This window comes from Ostrea edulis, chromosome 9, assembly GCF_947568905.1.
Source record: "Ostrea edulis chromosome 9, xbOstEdul1.1, whole genome shotgun sequence".
NCBI lineage: Eukaryota > Metazoa > Mollusca > Bivalvia > Ostreida > Ostreidae > Ostrea > Ostrea edulis.
Window position 1 is genome coordinate 69,258,032 of NC_079172.1, and position 12,988 is coordinate 69,271,019.

The window sequence follows — 12,988 nt, forward strand, 5'->3', positions numbered from 1 at the left end:
TAAAATCTTTAAAAAATATTAACAAATAATGTTTTTAATTTCCATAAATGTTTTTTTCAAAAACATTAGAACGCTTACTGTATATCCGAGTCTTTTAGGCATGTTTTATTAAATATTCATATCATGCACTAAATCACGGTGAAATTTGGACTTCAGAGTATTTTGTTTGAAAACAAAACACGATTTTCATCATTCCGGGATAAATAAAAAAAATCATATAAAATAAGTGAGAGCTTGCGTCACTCTTTAGATGGTGAGAGCTAGCTACACCAATGTAGCCCTCTCCATTTTTTTTTGGGTGGGGGGGAGGGGAGGGGGGAGGGAGGGCTACAACTCCTTAGGATCTCCGTAATGGTGCAAATGCAGGAATGATTAACATTTGCTGACTTTCTTTACGTAAATAAAAATGATTTTCTATGTTTCTTAGCCAATATATAAATTTACAACCTGCAACTTACGATTTGTTATATATTCCAATTTCTCGATTCATATTTCTGCGCCATGTTTGATGTGCTGAAGTTTCAACTGCCGATTGTCAAGTTATTTGCATATGCCATATAAGGTGGTATTTACATTAATGGACAAGTACGGAGGAGAAAACAATTTCGTTGGTATCAAAAATGTTTAGATTTAATATCAAGCTATAAAACGAACAACAGAGTTGAAAGATTTTCCTTTCTTCGTTGGAGTGGGTCGACTAACTACATTTTCGCGCAGATTTTCAATGTTTAGGTTTTTCAGTAGATCCACCTACGAGATCTCGCAATAACAATCATGGTGGAGCAGACGAATAATTTTGCATGCTGCACATGATGTTTAATAAAAACACCTTTATTAGACGTACCCAACCACAAAGTTGGTACTCTTTTTTGATGTGAACAACATTTGGGACTAATACACGGAGCTTATTATCGGTTATTCATAAAATTATTTTGCACCATTACGGAGATCCTATGGAATTGTAGCCCTATCCCGTAAACGTCAGAATAAAATAAATCGGATAGGGATACATATTGCAGCTAGGTGAGAGTATACTTCATAAGATCATAGGATGCGTTTTAACGAGCCAGTGTACCTAGTTTTTTGTCCATCACGCAGATTTTTCCAATAATTTCGATCATTAGAAATCTATTACTTTACTGTCAATCTTCAGATATTAACGTTTCTTTCATTATGAACTTAAGATTATTCTTGGTTTCTAAATAGTGATACATGTCTGAAACACATGGAATAATTTTGATGGGTTTTCTTTGATTTTTCAATTTTCTAACATTTGCCTTATATATTTCATTTCAAAAGATCATTAAGAACACTTTTTTCATTTGACGTAAATGTATATTGTAGCATAATTCACATCAGCTGAAGGGAAAGAGTCGTTTTAAAAACACAAAAAAGAAAAGAAAAACCCCCAAACAAAAACAAGTGTATAATGGAGAAACACGCATCATAAAATGTATTCGTTGTAAGCGGTTCTTTCAAACACTCGATCCCTAATTTACCAAGCCTTGTGTCTCTCGAAAATTTAACCAAACAGAAACACAAACACAGTTATTAACTTGCATTTGTAATGAAATCTATATTTCCAAATGTAAATCTTTTTTTTTTCAGATATCACTGTTTTCCACATTTATACCTAAAACAGATAAAAGAAATATTCGTAAAATCTAGATATCTAAAGGATACGGATTTCTGAACCTTTGTAGTACTGACTTTGGGGCATGTCTAACTACACACATTTCTGCTGAAGAATTAGAATTTGAGTTCTACAGGATATACAGATATCTTACCGCTGTGCTCATGTTTGTCTTGATTTCGTCTTCATTTGCTGGATCTCCAGAAGCACTTATATTCACACGGAAGGAAAAATTTTTTTCATTTGGATCTAAATGCATCAACAAAATATGAAAGTTTACAAGTTTGCTAGGAGAGAGAGAGAGAGAGAGAGAGAGAGAGAGAGAGAGAGAGAGAAAACGATGTACATCTGACTACCGGAGGATCTAATTTTGCGATTTAGTGTCGTTCGTGGATTACACTTAGACTACAACATGCATCTTTGATATGAGATTTAGATCATCACAAAACATTTCATATAAGCAATACAGAGCAGAGAGATGGGCATACACGGAAACATGGATTTACCAGAGGTGGGATCAACAGGTGGGATCACATACATATACGATGTATCAGTTTGAATATGGAACAAAAGTGGATGATTATAATATTGCTTTATTTCTACAAGTTTATTTTGATGTGAAATGCACAACTTGTTTTCCATCCCGAAGAAGATGAAGAAATACTCTAATTTTCCTAAAATGTTTCGGTTCAGCTAGAGTAGTTCTGATCTATTTATCTACTTCATGGATATACCAGAGGTGGGATCAACAGATGGGACCACATACGATGTATCAGTATGAATCTAGATCAAACGTGAATGATTATAATATTGCTTTATTTGTACAAGTTTATTTTGATGTGAAATGCACGATTAACACGTGATTAAATCGAATATAACGATCAATGAACGTTCTAAGGATTTCAACAAATAGCCAACTTGTTTTCCATCCCAAAGAAGATGAAGAAATAGTCTATTTTTTCTTAAAATGTTTCGTGTTCAGCTAGAGTAGTTTTGGTCTACTTAACTACTTCATGAAGCCACGCCATATTTATGTAGCAATATTCCATTATCACCTGCATATGGTGTTTAAGAGTCATTCTCTGTAAGCATCAAAACATGTGGAAAACGACCGACACGGATTTTGACGAAATTTTACACAAAGTATACATACTTCAGTCCTTAAATCATGACACCTTTAAAAATGGGCTTTGACTCGTGTTTCCATGGCAACAAGACATCCAATTTTGTGCAAAGACGTGCCCCTCAGTAAATATTGAATTTTCCTTTATAAAAATGTGTATATATTCATTTTTCATTTAATTTCCATTGCTATTCAATTAAGCTATGTTGTGTGTAATTTTTAAAAATAAAATTAATTTGCTACAACGCCTTAACATGAAATATAAGCCCTCAAATACCCAAAAATCCCACTGAAAATGAGAGAAAATTGTTTCAATTTTGTACAGAAACACAACCACTGGTGGATTGTTCTTACATTGATAAATGTGTATCGTATCTACTAGAATAACATATCAAAAAATTAGAGATGTCATATTTCATTTAAGAAAATAAATTGATTTTAAATTTTGCGCTATTGCGAAAATATGCGAGTTTTTCCGAAATCTAGATCACCTCGACTCTTGACTGCAATGCGTATTCCAAGTATATTCATGATCAAGACAAGTTATGTCCCTTTTCCGAAGTGAAAGTAGAAACTCGTGAGTGGTGATTTGGATATTTTGAACTGGTTTAAGTCTTTAAATCAACTAGAATTTTACATTTCATACTTAAGTGTTTGTCGGAGACCGTTATGCTCTCGATATGTAGCTTTCAAGGATAATGTATCAGTGGATTTACGCTGCGATCGTGATTACAACAGGGAGAACTTGTATGCAAAAACTTCTGAGAAAAATTAACCGAAAAAGAAACGCACAGGTGGCATTAAATGTGTCCAATGCTGTTGTCATAACAATTCAGATCCGTAAGTACTTTACTATCATTCATTTTGCCTCAGTTTGTAAAATAACTAGACAGTAAACAAATATATAGATCTATCCAATTCCATTATATGCAATTCACCGTTGAATATAAACTTCAAGCAAAATCTTGTACATGAGAAATGCCTGTGTCGATAGGTGTTTGTGAATAAGATTTATCACATTAACTTTAACGTTTGTAAATATACATAAATTTGTCAATGTAATTTAATTTTGAAGTTTGCAATTGCTCATTCTGATGTTATTTAAACTTCTAATCAGCAAGAAATATTTATTATTGTTAATATACATTTGTAGCTCTGACAGTCAGGGGTGCAGATTCAAGATTGGATGTTCTAAATGAAATTAAGACAGAAATATTTTCTGTGAGGAATGTATAATACTCAGCATCATCATTATGACAACACTGTTGTGGGTCATTAAAATTTAAGTGGATCCAACATGGCTGGAACTTGTTTAAAGATTGTTCAGCTGGAATGTGTCCACTGAGAAAATCACAGAGGCTGAAACTGTTGGAGAATATTTGATGACCTGTTTTTGAATTTCTCATCCCTTTCATGGAAGGAACTGTACTCAACTGAACAATGCAACTGTACATGTCCATAGTTTACAGAAAAATACTGATATGTATGCAAAAACAAATAATAGTGTGTTAGTCATTATTTACAAACTCATTTTTAGATAAAGCTTGAACATATAATTGAAGATTGTTTAATTTATTTTCTGCACTGACTGAGAGCTTCACAGACTGCAATTTAAAATGTACAATTTTAATCTAATAGAAAACAATCAGGATAAGTCTGACAGAAACAGGACAACTTTAAATTCATATTCTTAATATAACCAAGATGGACACAAAATTTGGAAAAGAATGCATACCCAATCATTAATATACTACAGTTACATGTAGCTGCTACAGTTCCTATTTAATGTTTCCATGGAGACAAAACAGTCAGATTACCAACATTTTCATAACAGGACTTTTGGACTAGCTATCTCTGGTCAAAACTGACTTAACTGAGTATAAGTAGGTAAAATACTTGTAGTTTAAAATGAAGATGAAAAGAAATCTAAATCGCCAACATAATGTTTCCATGGAAGTAGGTTTCTATAGCAACTAAACTACAAATTGAATTCCTTCTTAGTTAGTACATGTATATCTTAACCAACCTATGAATTAATACAAAGAGAAAGTTATGATATTATAGAATAAATCTACTGAAGTACATGTACATTAAATTGTTTTCAATGATTATGGTTGCTATCGTTTCCATACTAACACATTTTCTTCATATTTTCCCCTTTGTAATAATTAAATTCAAATGATTAAACAGAGTCATATAATGCTTTTCCAGGAAATACCTAGAGATAAATGTAATTTTATCTTGTGAAAAGTAAAAATTCTATTCAATACAAAGTAATGCAAACACATTGAAAAAAAAATGATTTTCATTTTAAATGTTATTATCTTCTACCAATGCTTTTTGACTTGAAGATTTTTTTAAATGTTTGCTACACCAACTAATCCAACTTATGACTAATCCACGGAAATTATGAAATTTGTACTTTATAACAATTATTAAGATTATGACAGAACACTTTCACTTAATAATAGGCACACACGTTTCTGCTTCCTGACACAAATCAGTTTTATAGTCAGCACTTTTCTTCAAAACTTAAAGGAACCATATACATGTATCTTATAATGGTTGCTATGGTAACAAAAGAATTAATAATTTATATTGCTAATTTAAGCAGACTTTTACATCAATTTATATGTTCAAATATAATATGACAATGAGTTTACACTACCACATGGTAATAAACAGACCTGTAATGCTTTCTGATACAAATTAGCATACTAGTTTACTTATTAAAACCTTGTTATAAAATACTGAAATATGGTTGTTATGGCAACTAAAATATTTCACAACATGAGAATTCATGATATTTATCATTGTTTATGCCAAATTTAATAGATTAAGGATATTATATTGATAAATTATTAGAATTTGACTCATATATTCATATTATGAGATTTTTCATATTACCATGGCAACCAATTTTTCAAGCTATATAATTTTATTTAGCAAAATAAGACATTGGTCGTTTTTTTTTCTTTTATATTTTACACATAATGGGATGAATTAAATCATAATAACTTTCATTGATGTGTGTTGTTGTGTTTTCTTGTAAATGATGTCATAAAATGGCTTAAAAATGATTTTTTTCAAAAATAGTCAAAATGCTAAAACATTGATTTTTCAACCTCAGGAACAATTGGTAATCCAATATTGATTTATGGATGTTTTATCAAGAATTTATTATGTTGAACCTAATCTTTAAGCAAGCAATAGAGAAATTTGTACATCAGTAAAATTAATTTGTTTATGTTTAATCAAAAACAGGCCAACATCGAGCATTTTTAAGCATCTTGGGAGCTGTTTTCACAGTGTTCTTGTTACCATGGCAACGGTACCTCAATTTCGAATTTTGGTACCAAATTCTATGAGAGGGTATCAAATAATCACTATATGCCAAATTTCAGCAAAAATCGGTGAGGGTACCTTTCCGCCCCTATAATAAAAATGTTGATCCTTACAGAGAATGACTCTTAAATATCTCTCAACTGATTCGATATGCAAGAGCTTGTTCTGCGTATGGTCAGTTTTTAAATCGAGACAAGCTACTGACAAACAAGTTAATGGTACAGGATACAGGGGTTTGAACAGTCTCATTTCACGTCAGCATTTTGCGAATTTTATGGTCGTTATAACGATCTAGTCTGCCAATACAGCGTATCATTGGGTTAAATGCTGTCTAACGTGTTTCATACTGATTGTTATACCGTTCTTGGCACACTGATTTTGACTACGGAGAACTCCGTTTACCTGGTCAAGATATAGGGATCACGGCGGATGTGACCGGACGACAAGGGATGCCTACTCCACCTAGGCACCTGATCCCACCTTTGGTGTGTCCAGAGGTCCGTGTTTGCCCAACTATTACACCCGTACATATTCATCACCGTATTCTATAATAAGCCGTTACTCATTATAATTGTGAATTCCTAGTTTAATTTATTTCAAAAGAGGTATGTGGTTCCACTCGTTGACATGGTGTAACTAACTTGGCTTTTAAGAAACGAAATGCACGTTGAAGCTACTATACAAGTTTGGTGTTTTTTTCTTAATTGATTATTCAGAATAATATTATTGAAAATCTCCTTCCTGTTTACATAATTCCACCTTTGTAATGAATATGACCCTCAATTTGAAAAAAAGAAACTTTAACCGATATTACTTTGGAGCGATTTTGTCGGAAGTAGTTTTTTAGTTGAGGAAAAGTTGAACATGTGAAAGGAACACGAAGAGATGCGACAACCCAGTAAGAGAAACTTACTCAGATGAGCTAAGCTAGAAATGGAAAAAAGAACCCCCATAAATGTCTTAAATTGCATCATTACCTGTGATCAGATCTGTCGTGGTCAGACCAACGCCTTTCGTGGTAGAAGGAACGTTTTCCATGGAATTCGTCGAGTTCATATCTGCCGTTAAATAATATCTTCCAAGTTCTATGAAAGAAATCAGTGATATCGATATTTTAAACATTTTATTCAACATTTGATTGCGGAAATTTAAGGTAATAATTTCTACAGACAGTCGATATATTTTTTACCTAATGTGAATGAGATAAGGAAAAAAGAAAATAAATCATTTTAGTCAGAGAATGCATGTTAATTTTGTAAATTTCTTTAAGTTATAGAAATACTAAACGCGTGATTATTTCAAGACCCCATCAACAGATTGTTGGTGGTATATAAACGAATGAATATAATAAATTTTCCAATACATATTGTATCAATAATAAAATACAGGTCTTTTAAAAGTCCCGTGGGGATCCGGGTCAGAATAGATCCCCAGTACTTCTTGCTTGTCGTAAGAGGCGACTAAATGGGGCGGTCCTTCGAATGAGACAGCAAAAACCGAGACCCCGTGTCACAGCAGGTGTGGCACGATAAAGATCCCTCCCTGCTCAATGGCCATAAGCGCCGAACATAAGCCTAAATTTTGCAGCCCTTCACCGGCAATGGTCATGTCTCCATATGAGTGAAATATTCTCGAGAGGTACGTTAAATAATATTCAATCAATCAATCAAAGGCAAATAATCACAAAAACAAATACTTTGTGCGGTGGAAAGGTCAAACAATATCATGTAAGAGAAACTGAACATTCAATTTAATTTTTGTTACCATAAAATTTGATAAATGACATTAAATGCTTAATCAATGGACCTTTTTGCAAAACGAATATGCATAAAAGCAATCTTAACGATCTGGTTCATAACGAACAGACCAAATTGCAAAACTAACGGTTATCTTTGTAAAACGAATAATACATAAAACAAAAGAAATCACTTAATACACAGCATTTGATTTTATATGCACAACAAACAGTGCTATTTTGCGAATAAATGACAATAAAATCTTTGATTGATTGATTGTATCTTGTTTAACGTCCCTCTCGAGAATTTTTCACTCATATGGAGACGTCACCAAGACCGGCGAATGACTTTAAATTTAGGCCTATGCTTGGCGCTTACAGCCATTGAGCAGTGGGGGTTCTTTTGCGTGCCACACCATCTGTGATACGGGACATCCGTTTTTAAGCTCATCTCTGAGGACCCGTGACATTCACACTTGATGTCGAGTGTTTGGCTATGGAACTGTCATCACCTGTTTTAACGAACCCCGACCTTCCGCATTCTGAACGAACGCTATACCTCTAGAAAATCAAGATAAGCAGCTTATCATCATAAATACATATCCAGAGAGACAAACAGAAAGATAGAGAGAAGCCTGACAAGGTATCTGTAGATTTAAGGTCAATATATATATATATATATATATATATATATATATAAACTTAAAACAGACTTGACAACTGTTACCTTGATATCGTTATACAATGATATTGATCGCTGTTCTCATTATCTTCACCCTTTTAATGAATAAATCCTGCATCGTAATGTTATACGGGGCTTAATCATCCACAGTCGTTGATGATTACTTTGAAGAAACGATATAAGATTGGTTTTTCACAACAGAAATTGAAGGTCAACTCCGTAACAAAATGTGTATCAACAGTATTGAAATATCTAGTTTGAATTTTGTATTGAATGAATTACTTCTCTAATATGAAAAAGAAATAGTGGTATTCATCAACATTTTTGCAACAATCAAATAATGGAGTCAATTATATTGCCGGGAAATAAAATTTTGTTCAGTATAAAGTTATATCGTAATATTGCATGCAAATTATTTGGTGGCTTATCTCCAGACGCTAATTCTATCATTGCGTCTAACCATACTACACATTAATTTACTTATAGGTTCCGGCTACTTGATTTCAATTAGCAAGTCATCCGACACACTGATCTCTGATGAAACAAAATAAGTTGTATCAATTTGTAATCTACAATTTAGTATGTTTTTATACTAATTTTGACTACGGATAACTCCATTCAACTGATCAAGATAAAGGCTTCACGGCGAGTGTGACCAGTCGACAGGGAATATTTACTCCTCCTAGGCACTTGATCCCACATCTGGTATATCCAGGGGCCCATGCATGCCCAACGTTTTATTTTGTATTGTTTATATGAGATATGAGATTGATCACTGTTCGTTATCTTCACTTTTCATGTTGTAGTTTTATGAATTTCTGTTATGTGTAAAAACAATTTGAATTTTCGATTGTGTTTCTTATTAGAGACATGCTATAAAGAATTGTCATTATTATACAATTTGGCAAAATTTAAGGAGTATCTTGCTTAAGATGTTTTGTTTGCGTTCACCTGTGTGCATGCTTTCAGAATTACACATATATGTTCTCATCCTGTTCAAAGATACAGAGAGAGTCACAGTATTAATGTGTTTAATACTTCGCCAATTCTCGCTGCACACAGATAAATATGTTTCTGCGATTGTTTGACTGATAAGGATTATCTACGACTTTTTATTTGGTAAAATCTACAGCCTTTGGATTGCAAGGTGAAGATAACGAACAGTGATCAATCTCATAACTGCTATAAACAATACAAACTAGATAGTTGGGCAAACACGGACCCCCTGAATGTAGTTTTAAAATAAGTGACGTCCATTTCAAATTTGTTAGCGTAGCAGATTTTTTTTATCGGAATTTCATTAAAAATAGTAAAAGACGTTTTTAATTGTTCAAAGAGCAAAACCTACGATTTAATGTTGTTACATATTTTAATACTTTATTATATGCAATGGTTGACACATGACTTCAATTTTTCATGAAACCGAATAAAGATATATATTGCTACTTGAAATTCAACGATACCTCATTTTGAAAGGAGCATAAAATATATTTTGCAGCTGTTATGAAAATGTTTCAAATAATCTCGATAAATTATTCATCCTCCCTATCGTTTGTCATGTTTATGCGTGCAAAATTCATCATGCAGGTTTACCTTTCTCTTTACTTTTAATTTGTTGTCCAGGAAACAACATTTAAAAATGCACCACCCCTGATAAATGACTTAGACTATCAACACTACAAATTATATACTTGCATGTATGACTACAATACGATTGCAAATACGAAAAGTTCTTAAAAGTATGCCACTCATAATCAAGGATTTAAATGCTTCTATCGAAATGTTACTGGAATAAAGTATAATCTGTTTCAATTGATTGAACATATATCCTTCTATTTGATTCTTCGATTGTTCATCACGATCGATTTTCAATGTTATATTTTGAATTAAGATTTAGAGATCAAGGTTATGAATCGTTTTAGAATTTTTGGTGTTTTATATCGTGAAATCGTTCGATTTGATTATTGACGTTTTAATGAATGTTCAAGTAAAACACGATAATGAAAATTTGTTTTTATTATCGCAATTTGAAAATCCAACGTAAACGTTTATAAAATTGCTATACTATTAAAACCTTTGAATTTATTGAACATATTACCCTAGGTTTGTAAATTCCGTGTATAGGCGTTCGATTACAATTTTAAAAATATCAAACAACGTCTTTTAGGCTTAATTTTAGAAAAAAAATATTAAACTTTTAGATTTTCCGCGTTTTAGACTTAATGTTAGATATCAAAAGTATACAGCTTTCTAGGCTTAATATTAGATATCCAAAATATGAAACTTGTAAATCTTAAGACCTTTATTCTTAATATTAGATAACCAAATTATAAAACATTAAATATTCAGCTTTTAAAATTTAATATTGGATATCCAAATATCAAACTTCTAAATCTTTAAGTTTTAGGCTGAATGTTAGATATCTAAAATACTGAACTCCCAGATTGGATGTCGTTTGATGATCACGCCTCAGTAAAACATTTACACTTTTATCAACACCATGAAAAGTGAAGAAAACGAACAATGATCAATCTCATAACTCCCACAAGGAATATACAAATTGAAATGTTGGATCAACACGGACTCCTAGACATACCATAGGTTGGAATCAGGTGCCTAGGAGGAGTAAGCATCCCCTGTATATCGGTTACACCCACCGTGAGCCCTATGTCTTGATCAGGTAAACGGAATTATCTGTAATCAAAATCAGTGTGCCAAGAACGGTCTAAAAATCGGTATGAAACACATCAGACAGCATTCGACCCAATGATAGGTTGTATTGACAAACTAGATCGTTATAACGACCATAGCATTTACGAAATGCGAACGTTTCGATCAGGTAAACGAAGTAATATGTTGTCAAAATCAGTGTGCAAAGAGTGTATCTCCAGGGGTCCGTGCTTACCGTACTCTTAATTCTGTATAATTTATAGGAGTTTTAAACTGTACAAATACAAAATACAGTAGCAGTGAGAATAAAAGTTTGAATTACATTCCAGATCTCATGAAGCATAATTACAGTCTACTCCGGATATAATGAACTACAGGGGACTGACCTGAATTGTTCAATATATCCAAAGTTCAATATAACCAATGCTGAACTACACAAATATTGCTTCTGGGGGATTTATTTCAACTTCAATATAACAGATAGTTCAATATAACCGACTTCAATATAAGTGCAGTGGACCGTATTCTCAAATGGCTGTTATTAGACACCTAATTTCAAAGGAAACAAGGGGCTATCTATATTAGGTCTTTTCTATCCCCCTCCTTTCTGTTCAAGCCTTCATAAAGTATACGGGAAATCAGTCGCGCTTCAGTTCGATTTTAGTTTGGGTTACATTTGATGTGAATCGTTCCAAAACTTACCTGAATTAATCCATAAATGATTTTTCCGCAATACAATCCTACTGAAACCATTGAATTCCACTCTTAATGCAAGGTAAACGTCGTCATTTCAAATAATATATCTTTTGCGCTTTCAAATTCTCCCCATAGCAAACATTGACTTTAGCGCATGCGTCACCTCACTTTGTAAGATATCTAGATGATCAAGAGGATTGAAATGCCTTACTATTTTTAGTAAGTTTTTCAGTGTATTTTATCATCACACTCATTGCATTTCTGTTTGTATACACATTCCATAGACACAGCCATGACGTAATGCATGCAATCACCAGATACCATATAACCACCTACATTCACTAGAAACATAAATTACATTGATCAATGCATAAATATTTATAAAGGGAAGATATCTGCTTAAACCTCATTTGCTTCTCGAGATTGCATTCCTTTTAGTGAAAAATATTCACGATTGGTAATGCGCTTGACTTTTTCGCTTGCAGATAGAAACATAATGCACTTTCTAAAAAACAAATTTTATCATCTTCCCCACTGAGAAGCTGTTTGAATTGTATTCCCACATGCAAACTTCCCTCCATTGCAAAGAACGATAGATAACCTTGCTCGCCTATATAAAAATACATAGATCCCTGGGCATACCAAAGGTGGAATTAGGTGCCATATGGTGTAAGTAATCCCTGTTGACCGGTCACACCCGCCATGAGCCCTATATCTCGATCAGATAAACGGAGTAATCCGTATTCAAAATATGGGTGCAAAGAATGTATCTCCAGGGTCCGTGTTTGCCCTACTCTTAATTTTGAATTATTTATAGGAGTTATCAGATTGGTTACTGTTCTTTTTATTATTGTTAGTTTAGTTAGATTATGCAATACTGGTATATTCCTATTGTAAGTCAGGCCCTTTAAACCTCACCGAATACAACATTTAGTTATTATTTTTCAAATCAATTGCAAGGCTGTTACTCCGTTTACCTGATCACGATATAGGACTCATTGGGTGTAACCAGTCAACACGGGATGCTTATTCCTCCTAGGTACCCGATACCACCTCTTGTGTGTCAAGGGGCCGTGTTTGTTTTATGATATTGATCAATGTTCG

The 12,988-nt window shown here is 33.0% G+C and overlaps 1 long non-coding RNA gene across 1 annotated transcript; it reads left to right on the forward strand.

The window, feature by feature from the left end:
- The first annotated feature begins 3,301 nt into the window (after positions 1 to 3,301).
- On the forward strand, positions 3,302 to 5,779 carry LOC130050409 (uncharacterized). Its single transcript, XR_008798846.1, has 2 exons — positions 3,302 to 3,596; positions 3,910 to 5,779. It is a non-coding gene; the product is annotated as an uncharacterized LOC130050409 (long non-coding RNA).
- The last annotated feature ends 7,209 nt before the right edge of the window (positions 5,780 to 12,988 follow it).